The sequence below is a fragment of the Miscanthus floridulus genome, chromosome 2 (assembly GCF_019320115.1).
Source record: "Miscanthus floridulus cultivar M001 chromosome 2, ASM1932011v1, whole genome shotgun sequence".
NCBI classification, from domain to species: Eukaryota; Viridiplantae; Streptophyta; class Magnoliopsida; order Poales; family Poaceae; genus Miscanthus; species Miscanthus floridulus.
The window spans coordinates 165,217,509-165,227,057 of NC_089581.1; the positions used below are offsets into that span (position 1 = coordinate 165,217,509).

The 9,549-nt window shown below is 46.6% G+C and overlaps 1 pseudogene; it reads left to right on the forward strand.

Annotated features, from left to right (window-relative positions):
• The first annotated feature begins 4,312 nt into the window (after positions 1–4,312).
• On the forward strand, positions 4,313–9,156 carry LOC136540465 (low affinity sulfate transporter 3-like; annotated as a pseudogene).
• Positions 9,157–9,549: the final 393 nt, after the last annotated feature.

Sequence of the window (9,549 nt, forward strand, 5' to 3'; positions counted from 1 at the left end):
CTCTTTGTTCCCTCATGGAGCACATAAATGTCCGACCATAGTGCATGGACGTCCTTATAGTTCCACACACAGTTAAAAACATCTTTGCAAAGGCCTCTAAAGATAATGTTTCTAGCATTTGCATTCCATTTTTCGTAATTAACTTCATCGCCTTGAAGGTTGGTGGGATCCTTAGGTTTTGGGAAGCCTTGTGAGGCGGCTCTAAGAATTTCAACATCTAAGGCTTCTAAATAAGCCTCCATGTGGATTTTCCAATAAAGAAAATCATCTCCCTCAAAGATAGGAGGAGGTCCATCCCTATGGGGCATCTTTCTCTAGGCGGTTAAGCCTAATTTAGCGAGTACGAGGCTCTGATACCAATTGAAAGGATTAAGATGCCCAAGAGGGGGAGTGAATTGGGCTAATTCTAAAATTCTTTGCAATAATTAAACCCTACACTTAGCCCACTTCGCCCCTTATGCCTAGAATGTGTTTCTATTGTTCTACCGCATAAAAGTTTTGCACCCTAAGTTCCAATCCTACTCTAGCATTATAATTCTAAGAATGTAAAAACAAGAAATGAATTGCTCAAATGTAAATGCTTAAAGTAAAGAGAGGGAAAGGAATGCGGCGATGTTTTGCCAAGGTATTGAAGAATCGCCACTCCCCACTCGTCCTCGTTGGAGCACCCATGCAAGGGTGTAGCTCCCCTTTGATCCGCGCAAGGATCAAGTGCTCTCTATGGGCTGATTCTTCGACACTCCATCGTGGTGAATCACCCACAACCGCTCATAACTTGAGTTGGGTCATCCACAAGCTCCGCGGAATGATCACCAAACTCCCAATCACTACCAAGCCATCTAGGTGATGGCGATCACCAAGAGTAACAAGCACAAACTCTCACTTGACCACGACAAGCCTAACGAGAAGGGTGGATGCACACTTGCTACTCTCCTTGCACTAATGAGGCCTTAATCTTGGATTCTCAAATCTCAATCACCTCACTAGGCTCTTGCTCTCCTTTACACTCTTAAGTGTGTTTCTCAGTTGAACAAATGGGCAAGAGACCTCCCTTGGACAAGTGGAGTAAGTATTTATACCCCTCATTCAAAATATAACGTTCGTAGGTTGAGTCATCACTCTGCGGGGTGACCGGACGCTCCGGTCAGAATGACCGGACGCTCCGGCCAGTTATCACCACCATTATGTCAGAAAGAGTCGTTAAGTTCTGACCGGACTTTGACCTGCGTCTGATCAGCACTGACCGGACACATCCGGACACCAAAAATGCTCTCTAAAACCTTACTGATATTGACCGGACACTGGCACCCAGAGTCCAGTCACTTCGCTGTTCAGCGTCTAGTCAGTTACCGAATCTTGAGCAGCGTCCGGTCAGCACTGATCGGACGCATCGGGTCAGGAATCTCCCTCTCTAGAACCTCTCTGGAGTTGATCGGACGTAGGCACCCAGTGTCCGGTCACTTTTCACTCAGCGTCCAATCATAACCAGATGGCTCTAGTTGATCAAATGAACTGACTGGACTCACCCTTCAGCATCCGATCACAACCAGACCAGCGTCTGGTCAATCATTTGACCATCCATTCACTTCCAACTCAAAATCATATGTGAATGAAGTTTGCTCCAATTGATCTTAGGGCTACTCCGGAGCTACCTAGTGCTAGATTTGACATGTGTACCATACCTAACCCATTAGACTCACCTAGGTCAAGCTACTTGTCCATACCCGCCTTAATAGTATAGGCAAAAGAAAAAACAAAGTTCTAAACTACTCTAAGTGTCTCTTCAACACCAAACGACACTTAGAACTAGTCTATCCTTAACCTTATCATCCATCATTTAAAAACCGAAACGATTTACATCGTAGGGGCATGACACCATGATTATCCAATCAATTGCCATTACCATGACCTAACTTAAATTACCTCTACAAAACACACGTTAGTCATAGTAATCTCGTATTGTCATTAATCACCAAAACCCATCTAGAGATCTATATGCTTTCAACATAGATAGCTTGTATCAAGAGGTTGAAAATTAGGGTGGTGACATCACTATTAGTAGTGAGAGACGATGTGGATAGCTTATATGTTGAGATAGAACTTGTAGTAGAGATTAGCTTTATAAGAGATATATAGATATTCAAATTTCTAGAGACAAATGTCTTATTTGCTTTTGGCCTTATCTGCTCCATATTATTTTATTCCAATTGATTCAGTATCATTTATTTTTATCACTTCAACACGGTCTAATTCACATATGAAGTAGTAGTACTCCCTCCGTTTTAAATTATAAGATACACTGTTTTTGTTATGTATTTAAACATAATGTATATCTAGATGTATAATAAATGCTACTCCCTCTATCTCAAAATAGAAGTCGTTCTCGCTGCTCGAGAAGTCGGCTTTTTTTACTTTGACCAATTATATATAAAAGAATATTAATATTTATAATACATAATTAGTATAATTAGAAAGATCATTGAATATACTTTCATAATAAATTTATTTGAAGATATAAATGTTGCACGCTTTTTATATTAACCTAGTCAAAGTTAAAAAGTTTGATCTATACGTATCTCATAACGACTTCTATTATGGGACCGAGGGAGTATGTATTTAGAGAAAAATCAAATGTCTTATAAGTTGAAACTAAAGGGAGTACTATTAGCGCGCTAGCAGCAGCACATTCAATCATCGCCGGGGGAGGAAAAGGGCAAAAGGCACTCCAAAACGTCGCCCACCCCGAATTTTTTATATTTTAGCTCTTTTTTTAAAAATTTCTCATGAATAAACCCTTCGCGGAAAGAATTCAGAAAATTGACCCTTAGTTCAACGTCATTGATGCTGACGCCGAGCTCCTAGGCATAGTGGATGACATGCCAGAGAGCTCGGTGCCAGTCACTCTAACGTCGAGCTCACTGTCATATCACTGTGCCAAGAAAGCGACCTCAGTTTGGGGTGGTCGCGTCGCCGTGGCCCGTGGTGGCATCACTAGTCACTCACCAGCACTGCGCCCACGTCGATGCTACCAGCCAAACTGTTGCCACTCGTCGGTCGCCGTTACCTGCTGCTCGATCAGGTGCGAAGAATAGTCCCCGGCAGCTGCGTCGATCATCGGGCTAATGGACCGTCGCTGTAAGCCTGTAATCTTATCTGCCTGCATGTGGCTGTGCGAACGATACCAATATCATACGGCGATATCTACAAAGCGTGACAGTAACCAGTAGATGCCGTTGCAACTGTCATGTGAAAATGAGATTACGCTAGCCTGCTACGTGCCTGCGTATATGCGTACGCTCCTGCTAGCGGCACCGATACCCGTAATTTTCTGCGGCAGCTGTAGACGGCCAGTGCGATGCCAAGACCGGTCCAAAGCGAGCAGCCAGCCGAGCGAGAATTTTCTACCGGATGGATTTATTTTCGTTTGTTGATCCATCTGAAACCAACGTTTTACCCTTGACCTAACACCATCAACGAACATTTTATTTTCGTTTGTTGATCCATCAATTGATCGATCGGTCTCCTGCTTACTTTTTTTATGGATTTTATTCAGCATGTTCGTTTATTGTTTCAGCTAGGACTTATCAATCAGTCAACTATGTTTTCTTCTTATAATAAACCGGCGTTAGCTGGGCTTACCAATCTAGAAATCAACCATTGAACAGGCTAGTTGTCTCCGCAAAAGTGGTAGTCCTACCAAAACGGTTTCCCTGAGCTTCACTAGCGACAAGTAGTATGGAGTATACTCTGAAACGGAACCAAAAGAGGCACTGAAAAGTATGCTCACTGGTATTTCTAAAAAAAAAGTGTATGCTCACTAGTACTAGTGACAATAAACATACTCCGTACAGCGCGATCGGCTAGTGGCAACAGTTAGCATCGACATGGGCGCAGTGCTGGTGAGTGACTAGTGACTAGTGACGCCACCACGGACATGGCGACGCGACCGCCGCAAACGGGGGTCGCTTTCTTGGCACGGTGGCATGCCTCGGCGACAGAGTGACTTGTGTCGAGCTCTCTGGTATATCATTCACCGTGTTCAGAGCTCGGTGCTAAAGTGATGAACGCCTAGCTCGATGCTAAATCAATGGCGCCGAGCTAAAGATGTATTTTTTAAATTCTTTCGGTCAGATCTATCCGTGAGAAACTAAAAAAAACTAAAATGTAAAAAATTCGGCCGCCCACCCCGGTGACCACCCACCCCGGTGACCGATGATGCATGTGGCCTGCTTTGTGGCATGGTCCATAGCGGTCCACTACCAGTCTACCACACCCAGCCGAGCAGCCCATATATAGCAACATGCCAAGTTGCCAACTTTGCTCCGGCATCCACACCCCTGCAAGTGAGCATTTCCTCCCTCGACCGCGGCGGGGCTCATCCGTGCACGGGGACGGGATGGCTGTCTTCTTCCTCTAACCGGCCTCTTGCCAGAGAATCATATCGCCGTCCATGCATATATGTGATCCGTCTCCCAGGGCCGGTGATGTTTACAGGAGAGGAGGAATTCTAGCCTGCCTCTTCCTCTGATCGTTGTCACGCCCACTGCAAGATTCTCCGTCCAACCGCCAGAACCAAAATCTCTTTTAAAGCTAGGGAGCTCCCAGCTCCCGAGTTTCCCCAAACACTTCATTCAGCCTTCAGCGATGGAGGCATCGGCAGCGGTCGAGTCGTCGGCGACCGTGTCCGTCTTCGAGGTATCATCCAACAAGCAGCGGCCAGACACGGCGAAGCTTGTCCTGAACAGCCCCAGCCCGCCGAGCCTGCGCGAGGAGCTCGTCGGCGTGGTCGGCAAGGCGTTCCGGCGACGGCCCCCCGGCGGCGGTGGCCGGGCGCCGCGCTGCCCGTGGATCCTCACGGCGCTGCAGTGCGTGTTCCCGGTGCTGCAGTGGGGGAGGACCTACACCCTCAAGTCCTTCAGGAGTGACGTCATGGCTGGCCTCACTCTTGCCAGCCTTGGCATCCCTCAGGTAGGCTGCTGCCTGCTGGTCATGCCAGACGCTTGCTTGCTCAATTCACGCGTCAGTTTTAGCTCTAGTTCCTCTCAAACACACGTCTTTACTTGTTGAGTAGTGATCTCAGCAAGAAATAACAATCAAGCTAGGTAGGTAGCTAGACGACTACTTGAATTCAGGACGTCTTGAGGTGACAACTGATAAGTGTTTCTTGCACTAAGGGGGTGTTTGGTTCCTTAGACCGGATTTTAGTCCCTGTCCCATCAAATGTGTTGGACACATGTATGGAGTATTAAATATAGATAAAAAAAATAACTAATTACACAGATTGCGACTAATTTACGAGACGAATTTTTTAAGCCTAATTAGGCTATGATTGGACAATGTATTGCTACAGTAAATATGCGCTAATGACGGGCTAATTAGGCTTAATAAATTCGTCTCGTAAATTAGTCTCCATCTGTGTAATTAGTTTTGTAATTAACTCATATTTAGTCCTCCTAATTAGCATCCGAACATCCGATGTGACACGGACTAAACTTTAGTCCCTGGATCCAAACACCCCTTAAATCTCTACAACAATGAATCCTGAGACAAAACATCAGTTGCTACTTGGACTTGTGAGGAACCACCACATACTTCAAGGATCATATACAGATTTTGCCTTGGAATTTTCGGGTGTGCGTGTAGAGTTTTTACCCTTCTCGTCAGTATATTATCTGACCTGTGACTCCTTTGGATCTCTGATATGATATTGTAGAGCATTGGATACGCCAACCTAGCCAAACTGGACCCTCAGTACGGTCTTTGTAAGTATCAATCACAAGCCTCTACTCCATGATTGATTGTTCGGAACAATTTAGCTTGCGCAGAAGCACACGCCATGTTTCTTTCTCTAGATCACTCATTCTTTTGTACTACGACTACCTTTTTCCCTGATGAAAGACACGAGTGTGGTGCCACCGCTGATCTACGCTGTCATGGGGACATCGAGGGAGATCGCCATCGGCCCAGTCGCCGTCGTCTCGCTGCTGCTGTCCTCGATGATCCAGAAGGTCGTCGACCCGGCAGCCGACCCGGCGACCTACAGGTCGCTCGTCTTCACGGTGACTTTCCTTGCCGGGGTCTTCCAGGTCTCCTTCGGCCTCTTCAGGTACGGTCTGCTGCTTAGCAAGCAAGCGTTTTTTTAATTAATTACGTGCAAAACAACATGCTCTGCTCCCACACGTCGAGACGTCTGGTCTTACGACTCTTACCTATGTGACTGTGTCGGTTCGTCACGTCCCAGGCTGGGTTTTCTCGTGGATTTCCTGTCGCACGCTGCCATCGTGGGGTTCATGGGCGGGGCGGCCATCGTGATCGGGCTGCAGCAGCTCAAGGGGCTGCTTGGACTCAGCCATTTCACCAACAGCACCGATGTTGTTTCTGTCGTCAAGGCGGTCTGCTCTGCGCTACATGACCCGGTGAGTAGTACGGAGTCGTCGTCTCTGTCTCTCTCGGCTCTGCGCCACGAAAATGCCGAGCATTTTATAATTATTATTTTTGTGTAAATATAACAAAGGAGCACTAATGTACCCTCATGCATGTCCCACTCCCACAAAGAGAGTCAGAGTCTCAGAGACAGTGATTAGTCACGGTCATTGCTTGGAACAATAGTACTCCTACTAGTCTTCAACCTCATACTACGGTAGAGGAACCCCTTTTTTTTTTGGGGGACGAAGGACATGGCCACTTGTCTGCACACTGTTTAGTGCATTGGAATCCACCCACCTTCATGTCAAATTGTCAACACCGCCATCTTGTGCTTGGCTTTTACTCATGTCCGCTTCTCATGTGGCTCATGTTCTCCGTATCATGTGCGCTTCTCATATGTGGCTCCTGTTCTCTGTGCTGTGCATGTCATCCAACTGCAGTGGCACACGGGCAACTTCCTCATCGGATGCTCCTTCCTTATATTCATCCTCACCACACGGTTCATTGTAAGAAGATTCGATTCAACTACTCCTCTTTGTTACTGGCTCATGATGTATATAGATCGGACGGTAACTTACTAAACCCACATGATGACAACTCAATTAATGGCAGGGGAGGTACAAGAAGTTGTTCTGGCTGTCAGCAATTTCACCTCTGCTGTCGGTCATGCTGTCCACCGCTACAGTCTACGCAACAAGGGCCGACAAGCACGGCGTCAAGATCATACAGAAGGTTCATGTAGGCTTAAACCCAAGCTCAGCCAAGCAGATACACCTGAACGGGCCGCACACCACGGAATGTGCCAAGATCGCCATCATCTGCGCAGTCATCGCCCTTACGGTATCTACTTCTCGGCTGCAGTAAGCCGTCCATCTGGTGTTCCATGCTGAAATCTGAAATGCGGATTGCTGAAAGAGAAAGCTTGCATTGCCTCTCCTAGGAAGCTATCGCCGTTGGCCGATCTTTTGCCTCGGTAAGAGGGTACAAACTTGACGGCAACAAGGAGATGCTGGCGATGGGGTTCTCGAACGTTGCTGGATCTCTGTCCTCGTGTTATGTGGCAACAGGTGATCAATATGATTACTGAGTGATGGTTGTGGCAATCTTTCAGGAAGAAGCAAAATATCCTAACAGATGTTTTTCATTCATCAGGTTCATTCTCCAGAACAGCTGTGAACTTCAGCGCGGGCGCCAGGTCGACTGTTTCTAACATCGTCATGTCCATCACCGTGGTCATCGCCTTGGAGTTGTTCATGAAGCTCCTCTACTACACGCCCATGGCGGTGCTCGCCTCCATCATCCTGTCGGCTCTTCCGGGGCTGATCGACATCAAAGAAGCTTGCAACATGTGGAAAATCGACAAGATGGATTTCCTCATTTGCCTTGGCGCATTTGTTGGTGTCCTGTTTGGGTCGGTGGAGATCGGACTTGCAGTAGCAGTAAGATGCATGCTTGATACACCTGCATTTGAAAATCACATTGGAAAATTGTCTTTCAGGCGTTTTCTGACTTGTGAGGGGGCTGATTGCTGCAGCTTGCCATTTCCTTCGCAAAGATCATCATACAGTCGCTTCGACCACAGGTAGAGGTTCTTGGCAGGCTCCAAGGGACAAATATATTCTGCAGCATCAGACAATACCCTGTAGCTTGCCAAACTCCGATCGTACTACCGATACGCATGGACACATCCTTCCTCTGTTTCATCAATGCCACTTTCATCAAAGAAAGGTACTAGCAATCTCAATATATAAATATGGGTTTATAAAATGTTCAATATAAATTTTCCAACAAATCAGGATCATAGAGTGGGTTCGGGAAGAAGTGGAGAACTCAAATGGAAAAGCGAAGAGAAAGGATACAAGCAGTTGTCCTTGATATGTCAAGTAAGTGCCCCCAGAATCTCCAAGATTTTTCAATTTTATAAAGGAGATGCTTGCTTTACTTTTTTCAGTTAATTCAATTTTACATTAGGTGGAATATACACCAATGTAGCTGTGAAACCCATGTTCAGTGCTAATCTGATACAAAAATATGTATGCCCATCTTCCTGTTTTTGCAGGTGTGGTAAACATCGACACTTCAGGTCTCACGGCACTGGAAGAAATACACAAGGAGTTGATGTCTCTTGGAATACAGGTGAAGTGCTGAATTGATCAGGGTACCTTTACGTTTGGGTAAAAAAAAAGACATATAATGCCAAATTGCCCGGTTATAATGCTGAAACAACTACCTGTAGATGGCTATAGCCAGTCCAGGATGGAAGGCGGTTCAGAAGATGAAAGTGTCGCGGGTGGTCGACAGAGTAGGAGAAGATTGGATCTTCATGACAGTAGGTGAAGCAGTGGAGGCCTGTCTAGCTGCTCATAAGGGCATAGCTCTCGAATGTTGAGCATGCGTTAATTAGTACTTATTATTAGTACCACTAAGGATATTCCCATAAGCGATGCAGCTTTGCATCCTAGTATGAAGGTGTTACCGCAAATTCTGACGAACAGAAACGCATGCTTGCACTTGATGGAGGCGAAGTACCTGTGATATGACTGATTGACTGAAGTGGTCGTGGCGGGAAACAATCCTCTATGGGAAGGACAATCCTTGAGCTTCACATGTTTGGTGCTATCTTCATGATGTGTACTTGTACTTAGTAATTAAACAAGTTTTTCTTTTACTGTTTCTTCCTAAACAAAGATGAAACCTTGACCTAATAAGAACTAAAGGAGATTAAAAAGATACAGTTGCGCGTTTTTGAAACCTAAGAAACAGAGAAGAAGAAAAGAGAGGACTGAGGAGGAGCGGGGCGTACAGGCATGCGGCCGGTCCGACGGCGGCGGCCTCAACGTCGGAGGAGGGCGCAAACTGAACCAATCGGCCGTTGCCCTCGGCTGTGCCGCCCGTGCGGGCCTTTTAGGTCATGAACGGCCCAACAATATATAATAGGCCAGCCTGGTGGGCTTTACCATTTTTGCCAGGCCGCTCAACCATTCACACAGGCCCACTTCTTGGCCGCACCCCTAGTCTCGTCGACGATGAGTGCCGTGCCGCGTGACCATTCGTGGTCTTCCCGTTTTCGGTCCCGGTCCCGGTCCCGGTCCCGGCCTAGAGCAGCCAGACACACGGCCGTCT